The 20,142-nt window shown below is 40.2% G+C and overlaps 1 protein-coding gene across 1 annotated transcript in view; it reads right to left on the bottom strand.

The window, feature by feature from the left end:
• The window catches only part of LOC126189843 (cilia- and flagella-associated protein 251-like), a 794,634-nt gene that overhangs the window by 728,119 nt on the left and 46,373 nt on the right, over positions 1–20,142 (bottom strand). The window contains exon 2 of the mRNA XM_049930974.1: positions 17,934–17,976. The gene's annotated coding sequence lies outside the window, so the exon portion shown is untranslated. The remainder of the gene's footprint in view (positions 1–17,933; positions 17,977–20,142) is intronic.

Genomic DNA, 20,142 nt, shown 5'->3' with positions numbered 1-20,142 from the left:
TAATTCCCATATCCCATTTTCTTTTATAAGTGACTAGAGCTCAAAACGCGGCGAATCCAATATTTAAAGTTTTGACACGAGCCCACTCTTACTGTTTAAAAGAATTTCAACGACATTTTACTTTAGCTGATAGTTTATAGTAATTTAGTCCCACTGCCCACCAGAGGGGCCTTCGATATATTTTTTGATTTTATAAATGGTACTGTGAACAAATCCAGGTCAAATGTAGTTCTGACATAATTTTTCGCAAATATAAAAGTAATTTTTGTTGGAAGCGTTTGGCAGTCAATTGAGAAATGTGGGTAAAATACGATACAAGCACAGGATGGCAGACCGCTGATTTGAAATCGCGCCACGTTTTGCCAAGAGTCACGTGGTTTATGTTGGAGCCACACCAGCCCTATAGCTTCTGCACAGCAAGGCCAGTCTACTAGTATCTATGGTCGAAGGTGTGAACACACCACATTTGCAGCGATCTTTTGCATGTACAGACATCTGCGCCAATGTCTGCGCAGACAGATAGTTGCGTGTGGACCGGGCTTAATGAGGTAATCGGAAACAAACCAAGACATCAACTTTGCCTTGTTTATACACAACATTGACTTTAGACAATCAGGATAATGGACAGCATCCTTGGCGATACTACCAATTAATATTTCCCAACAGAATTTTTTCACCACGCGATGTGATGGAAATTTGCGCTCACTGCAGTTAACAAATATCAGATTTTTTGATATAGTGCAGATGAAAGCTCATGAAATAAAAAAAAGACAGTGTGGATACCATTTTTATTTCTCTTTCTTATTGATGATTTTTCAGCTCGCATATTCAATGAACATACTTCTAATTCTTTTCACAATGGTGCCGGAAAAACTGTATTTCGTACTAACTACTGATTTTCTCCCTTGTTATGACTGGCATATCTGTGATACGAACAACTTTGATGTTGGAACATGCGGCAGATCATGGGCGGAGCTTAGGATATGGATTGGTGTGGAGAGGGGTGATTGTGCGGAACTTGTGCACCGTCTGGGCTGTCGCTAACGTTACGTCTGAAATCTCTACAGCAATTTTAGTCAGGTATAGAATATTGTTTTCATTCATCACCCAACCTGTCGTTTCAGATAGCGTCATCAAATCAAATAGTTCATTCTTATTAAAAGAAATAGCCGATTTCTCTAAGTAATGAAACGCTATGGCATAGAAAGCTATTGTCTCTTCCTCAAATTTCGAAATGAAATTATTTTTTTCTTTGTTAGGGTCCTCATTCTTTAATTTGTTCAGATTCGTCTTGGTTTGCATGCCAATAAAATTGGCAGTCTCCCTTTCATTCAGACGTCTTTGAATGTCAATTAATATATTTCTTGTTTCAGTTATCGAAACATTATTCCTTACTTGTACTCTTACTTTATACTTCAGTACTTGAGCCAAGCTCATAACAGTATTTTGCGAAATCGGAACAAACCTGAGTCTTGTCCGGATGTCAGGACAAAAAAGCCCATAAGCTGATATACCGGGACGCTTGGCAATTCCATTCTTGAGCCATGATACAGCTCAAAACTGACAAACTGATTTATAACAAAAAGAGAAAATTTAGTGTCTTGCACCCACTCCTCGTAAAATTTCCATGAATACTCAAATCCCCCCCCCCCCCCCACCATGAACCATGGACCTTGCCATTGGTGGGGAGGCTTGCGTGCCTCAACGATACAGATAGCCGTACCGTAGGTGCATCCACAATGGAGGGGTATCTGTTGAGAGGCCAGACAAATGTGTGGTTCCTGAAGAGGGGCAGCAGCCTTTTCAGTAGCTGCAGGGGCAACAGTCTGGATGATTGACTGATCTGGCCTTGTAACACTAACCAAAACGGCCTTGCTGTTGTGGTACTGCAAACGACTGAAAGCAAGGGGAAACTACAGCCGTAATTTTTCCCGAGGGCATGCAGCTTTACTGTATGATTAAATGATGATGGCATCCTCTTGGGTAAAATATTCTGGGGGTAAAATAGTCCCCCATTCGGATCACTGGGCGGGGACTACTCAAGAGGATGTCATTATCAGGAGAAAGAAAACTGGCATTCTATGGGTCGGAGCGTGGAATGTCAGATCCCTTAATAGGGCAGGTAGGTTAGAAAATTTAAAAAGGGAAATGGATGGGTTAAAGTTAGATATAGTGGGAATTAGTGAAGTTCGGTGGCAGGAGGAACAAGACTTTTGGTCAGGTGAATACCGGGTTATAAATAGAAAATCAAATAGGTTTAATAATGAATAAAAAAATAGGAGTGCAGGTAAGCTACTACCAACAGCATAGTGAATGCATTATTGTGGCCAAGATAGACACGAAGCCCATGCCTACTACAGTAGTACAAGTTTATATGCCAACTGGCTCTGCAGATGATGAAGAAATTGATGAAATGTATGATGAGATAAAAGAAATAATTCAGGTAGTGAAGGGAGACGAAAATTTAATAGTCATGGGTGACTGGAATTCGAGAGTAGGAAAAGGAAGATAAGGCAACATAGTAGGTTAATATGGATTGGGGCTAAGAAATGAAAGAGAAAGCCGTCTGGTAAAATTTACACAGAGCAAAACTTAATCATAGGTTCAAGAATCATGAAAGAAGGTTGTATACATGGAAGAACCCTGGAGATACTAAAAGGTTTCAGATAGATTATATAATGGTAAGACAGAGATTTAGGAACCAGGTTTTAAATTGTAAGACATTTCCAGGGGCAGATGTGGACTCTAACCACAATCTATTGGTTATGAACTGTAGATTAAAACTGAAGAAACAGTTAAAAGGTGGGAATTTAAGGAGATGGGACCTGGATAAGCTGACTAAACCAGAGGTTGTACAGAGTTTCAGGGAGAGCATAAGGGAACAATTGACAGGAATGGGGGAAATAAATACAGTAGAAAAAGAATGGGTAGCTCTGAGGGATGAAGTGGTGAAGGCAGCAGAGGATCAAGTAGGTAAAAAGACGAGAGCTAATAGAAATCCTTGGGTAACAGAAGAAATATTGAATTTAATTGATGAAAGGAGAAAATATAAAAATGCAGTAAATGAAGCAGGCAAAAAGGAATACAAACGTCTTAAAAATGAGATCGACAGGAAGTGCAAAATGGCTAAGCAGGGATGGCTAGAGGACAAATGTAAGGATGTAGAGGCTTATCTCACTAGGGGTAAGATAGATACTGCCTACAGTAAAATTAAGGAGACCTTTGGAGAAAAAAGAACCACGTGTATGAATATCAAGAGCTCAGATGAAAACCCAGTTCTAAGCAAAGAAGGGAAAGCAGAAAGGTGGAAGGAGTATATAGAGGGTCTATACAGGGGCGATGAACTTGAGGACAATATTATGGAAATGGAAGAGGATGTAGATGAAGATGAAATGGGAGATACGATACTGCGTGAAGAGTTTGACAGGGCACTGAAAGACCTGAGTCGAAACAAGGCCCCGGGAGTAGACAACATTCCATTGGAACTACTGACGGCCTTGGGAGAGCCAGTCCTGACAGAACTCTACCATCTGGTGAGCAAGATGTATGAGACAGGCGAAATTCCCTCCGACTTCAAGAAGAATATAATAATTCCAATCCCAAAGAAAGCAGGTGTTGACAGATGTGAAAATTACCGAACTATCAGCTTAATAAGTCACAGCTGCAAAATACTAACGCGAATTCTTACAGACGAATGGAAAAACTGGTAGAAGCCTACCTCGGGGAAGATCAGTTTGGATTCCGTAGAAATGTTGGAACACGTGAGGCAATACTGACCCTACTACGTATCTTAGAAGAAAGATTAAGGAAAGGCAAACATGCGTTTCTAGCAGTTGTAGACTTAGAGAAAGCTTTTGACAATGTTGACTGGAATACTCTCTTTCAAATTCTGAAGGTGGCAGGGGTAAAATACAGGGAGCGAAAGGCTATTTACAATTGGTACTGAAATCAGATGGCAGTTATAAGAGTCAAGGGACATGAAAGAGAAGCAGTGGTTTGGAAGGGAGTTAGACAGGGTTGTAGGCTCTCCCCGATGCTATTCAATCTGTATATTGAGCAAGGAGCAAAGGAAGCAAAAGAATAGTTCGGATTATGTATTAAAATCCATGGAGAAGAAATAAGAACTTTGAGGTTCGCCGATGACATTGTAATTCTGCCAGAGATAACAAAGGACTTGGAAGAGCAGTTGAACGGAATGGTCAGTGTCTTGAAAGGAGGGTATAACACGAACATCAACAAAAGCAAACGAGGATAAGGGAATGTAGTCTAATTAAATCGGGTGCTGCTGAGGGAATTAGATTAGGAAATGAGACACTTAAAGTAGTAAATGAGTTTTGCTATTTGGGGAGCAAAATAACTGATGGTGGTCGAAGTAGAGAGGATATCAAATGTAGACTGGCAATGGCAAGGGAAGTGTTTCTGAAGAAGATAAATTTGTTAACATCGAGTATAGATTTAAGTGTCAGGAAGTCGTTTTTGAAAGTATTTGTATGGAGTGTAGCCATGTATGGAAGTGAAACATGGACGATAAATAGTTTAGACTAGAAGAGAATAGAAGCTTTCGAAATGTGGTGCTACAGAAAATGCTGAATATTAGATGGGTAGATCATATAATTAATGAGGAGGTATTGAATAGGATTGGGGAGAAGAGGAGTTTGTGGCACAACTTGACTAGAAGAAGGGATCGGTTGGTAGGACACGTTCTGCGGCATCAAGGAATCACCAATTTAGTACTGGAGGGCAGCGTGGAGGGAAAAAATCGTAGAGGGAGACCAAGAGATGAATACACTAAGCAGATTCAGAAGGATGTAGGCTGCAGTAGGTACTGGGAGATGAAGAAGCTTGCACAGCATAGAGTAGCATGGAGAGCTGCATCAAACCAGTCTCAGGACTGAAGACCACAACAACAACAACTACTCAAATCCTCATGATCACAGAAACAAAACACCACAAACAGAGACCTAGTTCCACAAAGTGAGAATTTATCAATTCCGCTGCATTACATTGCAACTGGCAGTGCTTTCGATGAATATAAAATTATAACTGCAGTTTCACTTAAAGCGTTGGATACATAGTTACGGAATCGTGGCGTGCAATAATACGTGCACTAAACTATTATATTCAAGTAGGTAACGTATACACACTCATCACTATCTATTTACTTCTATTCATAATTCATAATTTTCCATTAATTATTTCTTTTTAAGAAACGTCGTCCTACGTGGACTTTCCCCTTATTTTCTGAGCAACAGATCACACTATTCACTCTTAGCATTTCTGGTTTTGTACTCATCTGCCCTAACATCACACAATGCCAGCAATTTTTTATACAGTTCGCTGCACCACTCTAAACATTAAGTTCTATAGGCTTGTTCTGAACTCGTTTCCAACATCATATCAGCAGTAAACGCAATGATATCCATAGCTGCGCGGGATTAGCCGAGCGGTCTTAGGCGCTGCAGTCATGGACTGTGCGGCTGGAACCGGTGGAGTTTCGGGTCCTCCCTTGGGCATGGGTGTGTGTGTGTGTGTTTGTCCTTAGTATAATTTAGGTTAAGTAGTGTGTAAGCTTAGGGACTGACGATCTTAGTAGTTACGTCCCATAAGATCCCACAAAAAAAAAAAAGATATCCATAGTCCACGCTAGAGACTTTATACTTACTTAACAATATTACCCACAGACGACACAATATTTCTGGGCAGCGCAAAATATTTCAATAGCATGTTACGCAACCTCTGAATCTCATCCGTAGACATTTAACATTATTGCCCTTCAGGAAAAATTGTGCAACATTATTGAGTAGATACGGGGCGCCTCGGTGTCCTTTTATTTACGTCGTGTGTTCGTTGGAAAAGAACTGATCGGGCATTGTTAAGCTGAAATAGTCCATAGAAGAATGTGGAACGAAAGCATAGCTTGAGACCCGTTGAGTTCTTTAATTTCTTCATAATGACACGTCTGGCGACATCTGACGTTTGTTTTTAGGGACGCGAGAGTGCTTTCCGACAGAGGGTGAACATTTAGTTTCATCTTAACGCATGCGCCTGCGAGTCGCAGATGGCACGGTATATGTAGCGGGCCGGATTTCGATAGAGGACGCTCCTGTGAGGGCCGCCATGCGCATGCGTTTCCGCGCCAGTTTTTGCTACAAAGTCAACACCGTTAACCATCAGTCTCAGAATCCACCACCACCAAAAAAGGAGAAGATCCCTCCTATCGTCGTTTACAATCCCACATATTACATTAAACTGAAAACTGAACTGCAACGCCTTATTGCAGACCAACTGCGAGCAGTTTGCCAGAAAGATCGTGTCAAGCACCTGCTTGACACAAAGAACGACTGTCTCCAGTCCTCAACTTTGTGAAGTAGACAGCTATGGATTACTACACTCATCAGGCTTCTGGCGACAGAAGAACAAAAATCATCATCAAAGACCATTCCTGCGAAATTACAGAAACAGAGGTCAGGGATGAATTACTCCATCTCACAGTCCTGGCCCCGTTGGTCCACCAATACAATAAGCGGGACCCTGAGACCTGGAAGTTATGCCTATGCCCACCTATGTTGCCTTCCTTATTAGGAGAGGGTATGTCGAATGCATTTACCAAATCAGGTGTCTACTGTGTACCAAGGTGCATACTGAGTCATATGAAGGCCACAACGGTCCCTCCATCTGCCACAACAGCAATTTCTGTTCACTGCCTTTTTAATGTGTCAAATGTGCAAGCTTACTTGCATCAGTAGACTGAAAACTTCCAGCCTCAGAAAAACCCACATGCTCCCACTGTCTGGGCACCACCTGCGACCCCCACCATCTGGCTTCCTGTAAGGATGGCCTCTATACCAAAAGGTCATAAGTCCTCCAGCTCTCCAAGGAGGAAACCAACGACGAACCGGCCACCCGCACCATCCCAGGACTTAGCCCTCACCAATTGGAAAACAGAACAATTAAAGGACAAAATGTCTGCCTTTCTCCTCCAATATAAATCAGAATATGCTACTGTCTGAGCTCTACAGCGCTCCGCAATGAAGACCAACTATCCCATCCGCACTGTGAATAGCTTAACTTATGATGCCCTCCATATGGTTGAAACTCTGGCCGACGCATTTGAGGCTCAGAACCAGTTGCTCGTCCAGGACCTTATGCCTGATGACCTCAAGGATGAACACGATTTACTGGCAGCTGTTACCACATTCAGACAAAGGCCATCTCTTACTGCCCCTCACCTTATGTCTATGGTGAAAGTCCAGTAGATCCTCTGGCAAAAGCATGGGCAGTTGTCTCCATGTTTGGCTGGTATCAGAAAGAGTAAATTTGTTATACTGGATATCATGAACTAATATATACAGGGTGAGTCATCTAACGTTACCGCTGGATATATTTCGTAAACCATATCAAATATCGACGAATCGATTCCACAGACCGAACGTGAGGAGAGGGGCTAGAGTAATTGGTTAATACAAACCATAAAAAAATGCACGGAAGTATGTTTTTTTAACACAAACCTACGTTTTTTTAAATGGAACCCCTTTAGTTTTGTTAGCACATCTGAACATATAAACAAATACGTAATCAGTGCCGTTTGTTGCATTGTAAAATGTTAATTACATCCGGAGATATTGTAACCTAAAGTTGACGCTTGAGTACCACTCCTCCGCTGTTCGATCGTGTGTATCGGAGAGCACCGCATTACGTAGGGATCCAAAGGAAACGGTGATGGACCTTAGGTACAGAAGAGACTGGAACAGCACATGACGTCCACATACTAACACCTTTTTATTGGTCTTTTTCACTGACGCACATGTACATTACCATGAAGGGTGAGATACACGTACACACGTGGTTTCCATTTTCAATTACGGAGTGGAATAGAGTGTGTCCCGACATGTCAGGCCAATAGATGTTCAATGTGGTGGCCATCATTTGCTGCACAGAATTGCAATCTCTGGCGTAATGAATGTCGTACACGCCGCAGTACATCTGGTGTAATGTCGCCGCAGGCTGCCACAATACGTTGTTTCATATCCTCTGGGGTTGTAGGCACATCACGGTACACATTCTCCTTTAACGTACCCCACAGAAAGAAGTCCAGAGGTGTAAGATTAGGAGAACGGGCTGGCCAATTTATGCGTCCTCCACGTCCTATGAAACGCCCGTCGAACGTGTACCTCACCCCTCATGGTAATGTACATGTGCGTCAGTGAAAAAGACCAATAAAAAGGTGTTAGTATGTGGACGTAATGTGCTGTTCCAGTCTCTTCTGTACCTAAGGTCCATCATCGTTCGCTTTGGATCCCTACGTAATTCGGTGCTCTCCGATACACACGATCGAACAGCGGAGGAGTGGTACTCAAGCGTCAACTTTAGGTTACAATATCTCCGGATGTAATTAACATTTTACAATGCAACAAACGGCACTGATTACGTATTTGTTTATATGTTCAGATGTGCTAACAGACCTAACGGGGTTCCATTTAAAAAAACGTAGGTTTGTGTTAAAAAACATACTTCCGTGCATTTTTTATGGTTTGTATTAACCAGTTACACTAGCCCCTCTCCTCACGTTCGGTCTGTGGAATCGATTCGTCTATATTTGATGTGGTTTACGAAATATATCCAGCGCTAATGTTAGGTGACTCACCCTGTATATATGTTGACTTTTGAACATTGTTAAGGTAAATACGTTGTTTGTTCTCTATCAGAATCTTTCATTTCCTACCTACGGCTATCAGTAGTTAGTGCCTTCAGTAGTTAGAATCTTTTATTTAGGTGGCAGTATTGGCGCTCGCTGTATTGCAGTAGTTCGAGTAACGAAGATTTTTTTGAGGTAAGTGATTCATGAAAGGTATAGGTTATTGTTAGTCAGGGCCAGTCTTTTGTAGGGATTATTGAAAGTCAGACCGCGTTGCGCTAAAAATATTGTGTGTCAGTTTAGTGTTGATCAGAGTACTTAAAGAGAGAAATGTCTGAGTACGTTCAGTTTTGCTCAGCTGTTTGAAACTCAAATAATGTACCGGTAGAGGTTTTCCAGCACTGTCATTTATAAAGTTTTTTCTAAGAGGACGTTACATATGTTGACCCATAGCCGAGGATACCTCACTGGAATCTTTTGATTTTTTTTTGTAGTTTGTGTAATTAGTGTAGCTATTGTTTGCAGCTAGCGCGTAATTGTAGAGAGAATTTCCTTTGTAGTTGTAGTTTTTCGTTTTCGTACAGTAGAACAGTTGTGGCATGCATGTAGATTTGCACCAAGTATTTCGCAGCTGCTCTTGCAATTAACTAGATATTATTTTCAGTGCTATGCTAATGTGTTTTCTTGTTTTTGCTTTTCAGATTGTGCTTTTCTTGTTATCGTGTGAAATATTGTGACAATTCTGGCGTGTGAAAAACGTAATACTAGGCTCCAAAGTAAACCGAGAAATAACAGTGAAGACGAAAACGGTGTGTTAGCGCCGCCGTGTAATGAGTTAACTAATGTTCATCATAGTAATTTGGTAATTGTGCATAGGGAAATGGACCAGGCGGCAAATAATGGTGCAGACAGTAAAACGATTAGTGAACAGGGAAGCATTATCGATCGATCGGTCGGCAACAGCTCGCCTCAGGAATCTGAAATGGCAGGACACAATCTTGCAAATACTGTAGATTCAGGTTTTGCGTCCTCACCGTTTTCTCAAATAAGTCGAGACACATTTTCTGCTTTTCAAAATGCGATTATTGCCGGTTCAATAGCGAATAGCACTGAGGAATATGTTTCAGACACCAGTGTATTGTTATTACAATTAATGAAACAAATGGGACAAAGGCTTCCAAAGTTAGACACAGCGCTTGAACAAAATCAGAAACAAATGGGACAAGAGCTTCAAAAGTTAGACACAGTGGAACAAAGTCAGAGACAAACAAAGCAACAGCTTCAAAAGTTAGACTCAATGGAACAAACTCTTGAACAAACGCGAGAAGATTTAACTGCAGAGTTACTTAAAATTGAAAATAAATGTCAAAAAGTCTGTAATGACGTAAAAACACAAATTTGTGAGCATTTTCAACCTATTTTTTCGCGTCATGAAAATGCATTACAGAATCACGAAGCAGCCATAAAAGAACTGCAAACTGTTGTTCATGAAAATCGCGACACGTTGCAAGCTAAAATTGAATCAGTTGCTTCTACCGATTCGGTTACGCAACTTGCTAAAACTCAGGATAACTTAAAGGACAGAGTAGATACGCTTTCAACACAAATGGACACACTGAAACTTGGTTCAGAAAAACACACTGAGGACAATAGTTCATTATCGGAGAAAGTAGCCAACTTTCGGATCAGTTCACTAATTTATCTACAAAGGTAGATGATGATCTTAGTGACACAAGACCTGTAGCCTTCACTGACACAGAAGAGTATGAACAAATTAAGAAATTTAAACAAAATCAAATTAATACGTAACACAATAGAGAAATCCGGGAAGTACAAGATTAGTTGACACAAGTAATACAAGAATTACATATTTCAGAGGACACTCGCGCTCCAACACAGGAAGAGGGACATAGAAATATGGAACAGCCACAAAATAATAACACAGGGCACTTCGGAAATGATGAAAGAAATTGGCATGGTACACCGAATTTTGAGGTGGAACCGCCGAAACAATGACCGATATGCGACTCCACGACATGATGATTTTGACTATAAGCTGCTTATTACTACACGTAAAATCAAAATATTTAAGATTTCCGGCAACGACATTCATCTACAAGCATGGCTTCACCAATTCTCTCATTGTTTTCCAACCAAATGGTCATTGGAGCACAGATTAGAATTTATGTGTGGCTACTTAGAGAATGAACCAGCTGTAAGAATGGGATCGGTTATTCACGATTGTCACAGTGAAGGAGAATTTTATCATGCCTTTCTCTCAGCATATTGGTCTCAAGCTACTCAAGATCGCGTAAAACATAGCATCATAATGATAAAACATTTCGAACAATCTGAATTTTCCAGTCTTGTCAAATATTTTGAAGACATGTTGCATAAGAATCAGTATCTGTCAAACCAATACAGCCCTCTGAACTTATTCGCATTTGCTTAATCAAATTGCCTGAACATTTACGACATATTATTTTGGCAGGACGTTGCAAAGACGACATAGAAGCTTTTCAGGGACTGTTACAAGAATTGGAAATTGACACTGACAATCGCGGCATGTGAAAACAGGAACACAACAATTACAGGTCACATCTGTCACAGTCCCCCGACGACAGAAATAATAACTGGACACGACAAGGCTATTCTTACAACGCAAATCGTGACCAAAACAGACACCACCCACATGACAACCGTTGCAGAGTAATAATAATTACAGGGAAAGATCACCTCTCCATGGTAATGACTATAACAGAGACAATCAGAGAAACAGACAATATGGGAACCAACATAATTATTATCAAGGGAGACAGAATAACTTCAGACGCAACGGTCTACCGCGGAGTTACGATTCCGGTAGAAGTCCTCCACCAAGTGACCGACAAGAAAGAAACTATGGAAACTACCGACATGACGACAGAAGATATAATCATAACGACAGACCTGAATTTCATTAGAACTGGCGGGATTCAAATGGGGCAGGGCCCTCTCGGCAAGGTGAATTTATAGAAGTTAGGTCTCCTAATCCCAATAATGACGCACACCAACAAAGAGACAGTAGGCAGTGACTCACACCGCTGGCAGCCACAAAAGATACTTATGAAGCTGACGACGTAGCTGCCGTGGCTATTAATTACGTAAAAATGGGCGACATTAGGGACATCTTACTCCAGGAACACGACGTGATACGGAACAACATTGCATATCCCGTAATTCACATTACAGTAAATGATGTAAAATTTACGGCAGTACTTGACTCTGGCAATCACATTTCAGTAATTAATGAAACAGCCTTTAGCAAAGGCAACAAATCGAACGATTGCCCCACACTTCCGTTACGTAAAATTAAATTACAAAGTGCAAACTTTGGACAAAGTGTAGATGTACGCCAACAAACTAACTTAGAAGCCTTTTGTGAAAGCCATAGTTTCTCTATGAACTTCCTTATCGTTCCATTATTGTCAACAGAAATTATATTGGGAGTAGACTCTTTGAATGAATACAAAGCAATCTTAAACTTTCACGATGCTGAAATAAGTTTAGAGAAAGAAGGTTTTAGAGGGACAGTGTTAGAACAGAAATACAATCTATGCTTGATGAGGGCATTATTGAGCCTGCAGTAAGCTCATACAAAAATCCACTACATGTTGTTGAGAAGAAAAATGGATCGTTCAGGCTTGTCTTAGATTCGAGACAAATCAATACTATCATCATTCCTGAAACAGACAGGCCGCAAACGTTGGAAGAACTTCTGCGAAATTTTAATAGTGTAAAAGTGTTGTCTTCCATTGATCTCAGATCCAACTTTTATCAGATCGAACTTCATCCAGAATGTAGAAAATACACAGCTTTTCTTTGTTTCGGCGTTCATTATCAATTTCGGAAACTTCCTTTTGGTTTGAACATTGCTTCGGTAGCATTCATTCACGATAAATTCCATATAAAATGAGTTCTTAAAACGTCAAATCACCTTATATGTGGACGACATTCTAATAGCAGAAGCCTCATGGAAACAACATAATCGCATCCTCAACAGTGTGTTACGTATTTTTGCAGAATCTGGAATTACAGTTAACTTGGAAAAGTCCGAATTCGGTAGGACAAAGGTGAAGTTTTTGGGACACATTATTTCTTCTGAAGGCATTCAGCCGGATCCCGAAAAGCAATCAGAGCGATTCCAGGTCCATCCAGAAAAAAACAAGTCCGCAGTTTTCTAGGTCTCGTAAATTTTTACCGTCGTTTTCTGAATATGCTAATTCTAGTTACACTAAAACTTTGTTCTCTCACTGGAAAAAATACTATACGAAACTGGGACGAACAGGCACAGTTGGAATTCAATTATTTGAAAGAATCGCTACTTAACGCGCCAATACTAGCTCATCCAGATCTGTCACAAGATTTATGCCTTAGCACGGATTCTTCTAAAGTCGGTCTTGGTGCCGATTTATTTCAAGAAGCCATTAAAAAGGACACTACTGTTCAGAAAACCATTGCTTTTGCTAGCCGAGTGCTAACAAAATCTGAAAAAAATATATTCCGTTACTGAATTAGAAGCTTTAGCTATCGTTTGGGCATTTAACAAATTCCGTTTCTTTCTTTCTGGTAAGCACGTAAAAGTATACAGTGATCATCGTGCATTACAGTTTCTTATAACTTCAAAATTAAATCATGACAGGTTAAAACGTTGGGCATTGTTTCTGCAAGAATTCCACTTCACAATAGTCTACATTCCCGGCAAGGAGAACATTGTTGCCGACGTACTATCACATGCACTGGCTGGGCTTGAGAAAAGTAACACAGAAGGCAACCTCGAAAAAAATTTCAGTATTCCTTACATTCAGAAAGTCGCCTTTGAAAACTTCATCACCACATCTTTAAAGGACATTGCTCTTGAACAAGATAAGGATCCAATTTGGAAAGACAACAAAAGTAAATGGCATGTAAGGATAACCATGCAGATTCGGCATTATTATCTGGTTAAAAACAACATACTCTTCAAACGCTGCACTGTTGATGACAGGCTATTGGTACTTTGCATTCCTGACGATTTTGTTAACAAGCTCATTTGGTACATTCATTTCAGCTACGCACATTTTGGTCCACGAAAATGTTATCATATTCTTCGGACGACTTGTTATTTTAACAATATGAAAAAGAGAATTCGAAGAGTCTTGTCTATTTATAAACTTTGTCAAAGGGCTAAACCATCTACTATCTCACATCGTGCTCCGTTGTTTCCTATCATTCCTTCTAAATTAAAAGAATTTGCTGCTGTTGATCTCTTGGGACCCCTTGTCAGAACATCGAATGGATTTTCGTATGTTCTAGTCGCTGTTGAACTTACGTCAAAATTTGTTTCTTTCACTCCATTATGTAAAGCCACTGGACGGTCTGTACCCAACGCCTTTGTTAAAAATTTCTTACATGAAGTTGGCCACATTGCTAACGTCATTTCAGATAATGGACCGCAATTCAGATCTGCTGTTGGGTCACGCATGCTTCGGAATCATAAAATCAAACCTGTTTTTATTTCATTGAACTCACCACATTGTAACCCGTCTGAACGGATTATGAAGGAAATCAATAAGCTTTGCAGATTTTATTGTCACAGAAAGCATCAGTATTGGGACAGATATTTACAGTTATTTCAAAATGTGCTCAATGAAATACCTGATGACTCCACTGCTTTACCACCTATTCCTGTACTGAAGAATGAAGAGCCACCAAACAGAATCAGAGAACTTGTACCTTTTCCAAATACACATAAACTTCGACACAAAGACATAATTGATTTGGCTATGAAAAATATAAATTCTGCTGCAGACAAAAGGAAAAAAAAACTGCACAGTAAAGCAAATGCAAAGAAACTATATATTGGTCAGAGAGTTCTTATTAAAGCTCATTCATTGTCACCTAAGAAGAAACACTTGACTCACGAATTCTTTCTGATTTACAATGGACCTTACAGAATCCGACGTATACCACATGATAATTGCATTGAAGTTGAAATTCTGCGTACTAGAAAGAGTAAAGGATTGCACCAGATTTCACATGTAAAACCGTTTATTGAAAGGTAATCTGCTTTTTAACTTAGTCTTTGCCATAAAATTTTTCACTTCACATTACTAGTACGCTTTGTCACAATTAGAAACTGTTAACATGCAACTATGTCTTAAAGCTAACTATCCAGTCAAGAACCTAAGGAACTTATTTAGACAGTAATTACGAATGCATTTTTGTAGTGAACAGACGACACGGTGTTATTGTGTGTACATTCTTCCTTGTTCGTTACACGATTACGTAATGATGAAGGTTTCTCGGGTCTCCAGCCAGGTGGTAGCGTTGATATCTCGCGACGTTTCGGGAAATGTCATACTACCCATCTTCTGGCGAAGTGTCGAGATTCGTGGAGAGCGGGCTATTTATATGCATAGTCATCCCCTTCCACTAGACCTCGGGTGGCTGCGGTAGACCAGCAGCGTGTGCGCGGTGGTGGGGATGGCGGTCACCCCCGGTGGTCGCGTTCGGTTCTCGGTGTAAGCATTCTGTCTGGATCCGCAGTGGAGGTCGTTGACGGGCGCGCTCCCGACGGATTGCCGCTATCGCTGTGCTGAGTTGGTATCCCTCATCTCTGTTGACCAGATTGTTGTGAATCCTTATTTCTATGGACTCTGATAACGCTTTCCCAGTAGCCAGATACTCTCACATGGTGGCTGCAGTGAGAAACTCAGCCGAATTCGTAAAAATACTCAGGGACATGCGTTGCAGTCCTCTATATGGAACATGTCGAGGAGGTGTCCCTTCAAACTGCGAGACAGAAACCAAAGCACTTCTTCCGCTATGTCGACGACAGTTTTGTCGTGTGGGGACATGGCAAACAGGCGCTAGATGAGTTTATTGAACACCTCAACAGTATCTATCCGAACATCAAATTTAGAATGCAAGTGGAAGAAAATGGATGCCTCCCCTTCCTTGATATTCTAATTAAGATGATGGCAGATGGTTCTCTAGGCCATGCAGTACATAGGAAGAAGACACACACAGACCTATAACTTCATGCAAGAAGCTGCCACCATCCAGCACAAAGACAAACAGTACTGACCACCCTGGTACATAGGGCGCGCGCCGTCTGCGACAAAGACAGCCTACCATCCGAGCTGCAACACCTGAGGGAAGCCTTCCATCAAAATGGCTACAGTGAAACGCAGAACAACAGGGTGCTTAAAAGGAAGAAGGAAGCAGTGAGAACCCCAGAAGAAGATATCGAAGAAGAAGAAAAAGACAAACGACTCGCGTTCCTTCCGTACGTGGGTCCGCTCTCGGCCAAAATTACACGACTTCTGGGCAAATACAATATCAAAACCATTCTCCGACTACCACCGAAGACGAGGGAGCTCCTAGGTTCTGCCAAAGATGCGCTGAACCTTAACACACCAGGAGTGTACAGCATATCATGCTGTGGAAAGCAATACATTGAGCAAACACAGCGCTGCATATCTAAACGCTGCGAAGAACATATCAGATGTATGCAACTAGTCCACACAGAAAAATCAGCCATAGCAGAACACAGCATCAATGAAGAACACGCCTTCAACTTCGAAAACACGAAGGTACTGGGCCGAGCATCTGGCTTTTGGGAAAGCGTGATCAAAGAATCCATAGAAATAAGGATTCACGAGAATCTGGTCAACAGAGACGAGGGATACCAACTCAGCGCAGCATGGAACCCGGCGATAGCGGCAATCCGTCGGGAGCGCGCCCGTCAATGTCCTCCGCCGCGGACGCAAACGGAATGCTTACACCGAGAACCGAATGCGGCCGCCGGGGGCGACCGCCATCCCCACCACCGCGCACACGCCGCTGGTCCACCGCAGCCACCCGAGGTCTAGTGGAGGGGGGTGACTGTGCATATAGATAGCCCGCTCTCCACGAATCTCGACACTTCGCCAGAAGATGGGTAGTATGACACTTCCCGAAACGTCGCGAGATATCAACGCTACCACCTAGCTGGAGACCCGAGAAACCTTCATCTATAGTTTACGCTGGGAAAGCCTACAGTCACACAATTTATATTATTGCTTTTGAGCTGTATCTGTTTTATATCTGCACAATTTTTCTGAATTCTTCTGGAAAGTAAAACATGTTTGTGGTATAGCTACAATGGGACAGCCTTTTGTAGCACAACAATATGTTACAGTATAGTACTATCTTGATCACGGTAATGTACGCAATAACTACGATATCTATACACAAAGCATTTCACTTTTGTTTATTATGAGGTAAGTACATTGATTTCTACAGAACTTTGCTTATGGACGACGATAATTACGACACTTGGCACATTTTTTACCCTGAAGTAATGACAGAAACTATCTTACAACAAGACACACAGTTTAGTGCTACAATACATGTATTTTAGTGATTAATTTTGTACTTAAAACATTTATTTTTAAATATTTTTGAATTACAAATATACAAAGGTTTTCCGCAATACTTTTCATTCCATTGCTGTAATCTGTAACACCTGAGGGTATAATTACATTAATCCTCAGGGGGTACATGTTTATTTTGTGTACTAAGCGTGGGGCAAGCGCTAGGAGCCCTAGCTAATATGGTATTTGCTTATACAACTTTACACATCGGTACCATATTTCTCTAGCACAGAATTTCACAGCTATCTGATCATTTAAGAGAGACAAACATTTTTTTACTATGTCAGTGAATTCACAGTTATGAAATTGTATTTTGTCTGTACTTTGTAAATTGTTCATATTTTTTTGGAACCATTGTGATACTACGAAAGCTTTGAATGAGGTATTTGGTATGGGATCATGATTTTTGAAGTACGTTTGAGGTAGATGTCACTACTGAAATGAGCAGAGAATTTTTTTAAGGTTTTGAAATTACTGAAAGAAGCTGTGATGATGACATTATTAGGACCACAATGTGTATTATGCTGTTGAGGTATGTTTATGATCAATAAGTTGATGTTATATGAGGAATGTGATTACGTGTTTATATGTATATGAACGCTGAGTAGTGGTTAGGGACTCTGATTAGTAAAAAGGATGTTGGAAACCAAGCATCGTACTTTAAGAGTTATGATATGTGTGTACATGCGTGAATTTATCACACTGCCGGTAAAAATTTTTTGGACGCTGTTATATTTATAGGATTTTGTTTCTACTAATTTGTAATGTAAATTCTCAACTGGTCAAATTTTTATATATATGACACTGTCACTGTAGCAGAAACTGCTGGCATAAATACTTCAGTAAGGGAGGTAAGTGACCTTGACATAATGTGTTGTGGCCGTCCAGCTGCACGACAGTCGCCTAAAAAAAAGAAGAGGCCATTAACCTTGATATTGACATTTCTTTGAAGAAAGCATCGCAAAATCCGACATGTACATACTTGAAGACATACGATTACACTTTGGAGCTTGTACTTTCTGATGTTACTGAAATGCCTAATGAAATGATGAGAATCATTTGACGACTAATGTCTTTCTAGTTGGAAGATATTTTACTGCCTTGTGAAATGCCATATGGTTAGCGAATGACTTTTCATGCCTTGCTTTATGTATATATTTGCTCATTTTGTTTAATATCTAGTTTCTAGCTGCACTGCAGCATTGGTTAAAATAAAATTTAATAGATGTACTAATAGATAAGTTTTCTGTCTACAGACCCAGTAAAGAATAATTTTATGATCTACTTTCTTAAAAAAGGGAGCACAAACAGACATTTCCCTTCACAGAAATTGGATACATAATTTTTTCAACGATTTGGTAACTTTTTTTGTAGAGCAAGTTTTGTGATGTATCACTCCAGTGTTAAGATCTGACATAGGTATTAGACATTTCCTATATTTACTGTAATATTCTTTCTGCTTGAGCTTTACCATGTTTAGGTATAAGTTATTGCATTTGCTGCTGCTGTTTTCCAGGTATAGTTCTATTGAATTTTACATTGTATTAAGCCAGTTTTACTACTGATTTATTTTTCTTGTTGCTGCGCATTGGCTAATATTAGTTGTAATGTTGCATTTGCTTTGCTAATTTAAGTATACTGCTGCTTGCTTTGCCAATTTGCGTTTTTTTGTCATTTCTGTTTGTGTTAATTGTTTTGTGCTGCTGCATTGCCTCGTCCCTTAGTTTATGTATCTGAGCTCAGTAGATTTAAGTTAGCTTAAAATGGGGGGGGGGAGGTGGGATACTACATAAGAAACTAACTATGGAGAGTAGGGAAAGAATGCATTGAGAAGTTATATGAAAACGATTGGGACCAAAATGAGTAGTTTACAATGAAGAATAATTATTTTGAAAGAGGATATGAACAAAACAGTGGGGTTTAGGGACAACAGGTATAGATAGGACTTTTTCGGAATAATGATAAACTAAGTGAGATCTCCAAGAAGTAAAGAAAGTTTTGTTTGCAAATCAGATACTACAAATACTGCAGTAAAACAAACCCTGTCCTTTCCTTTTGTGTAATCCCACTATGTGTTTGTATACCCTTGTGTATTTTTGTTCTTCCTGTCTTTATGTGTAAGACTTATGTTATAGAATTTTTCTATTAATTTGTTATTTACTTTGCAAAGATGTTTAGACGTTATTTATTCTGTTTTGTTTTAATGCTCATGTGTGAAGTTGATGTTTCGAAAGTTATTCTTATCTTTTATGTATTTACTTATGTCATAATTCCTGTAACACTGATGTATAAGTTTATTTCTATTCTTTTGTAAAGCCTGTATTACTACAAATGTTATCTGTACTATTATGTTCTTTAATGGTGTATTTTGTACCTTTGTAATTGTATTCTTATGTTGTAAATTAATAATTGTATAGACACCAGTTCTTCAAATTAAGTGTCATTTCACTGCACATGTTTTTGTTGGTCATAGTATATGCAATATATGTGAGAAGTTAAAAAAAGAGGACTGTTAGCATTTGCACATGTGTTGATAATTCAGCAAGGGACTGGTTAACAGCACTGCTGGTTCTAAGGACATTCCAAAAAGTTTGTGAGTGCACAAGTGGTGGTATATGGACTTGCTATATTGTCCGCAAGACTCCTTGATGGTGATAGTGTGCCTGCACAATCACAACAGTTGGCTGCTGGTCATCTCTACAAGAACTACAGTGGGTCTGCACCTTTGGTGGCCCACCAATACCATTATCTCTACAAGGATTAAAGTGGGTCTGCACCTTTGATGGCCCACCAATACCATTATCTCTGCAAGGGCTACAGTTGGTCTGCTCCTTTGGTGGCCCACCAATATCATAATCTCTACCAGGATTAAAGTGGGTCTGCTCTATGATGACCTACCTACCAATATTCTTCAAAAATTCGACAGACTCTACTGTGGGTTTGCTCTGTTGTGGCCCATTACCTCTCTGCATGTCAAGAGTCAGCATTGTCTTTCCGTTGGAAGGACAACACTACTTCTTCAAGGCTGCATGGAAATCCATTACTTCTGCACTGCCCAAAACAAATTGT

The sequence above is a fragment of the Schistocerca cancellata genome, chromosome 1, assembly GCF_023864275.1.
Source record: "Schistocerca cancellata isolate TAMUIC-IGC-003103 chromosome 1, iqSchCanc2.1, whole genome shotgun sequence".
Taxonomy (NCBI): Eukaryota; Metazoa; Arthropoda; class Insecta; order Orthoptera; family Acrididae; genus Schistocerca; species Schistocerca cancellata.
The sequence above is the reverse complement of the archived record's forward strand: the minus strand, read 5'-3'. Positions and strand labels throughout refer to the sequence as shown.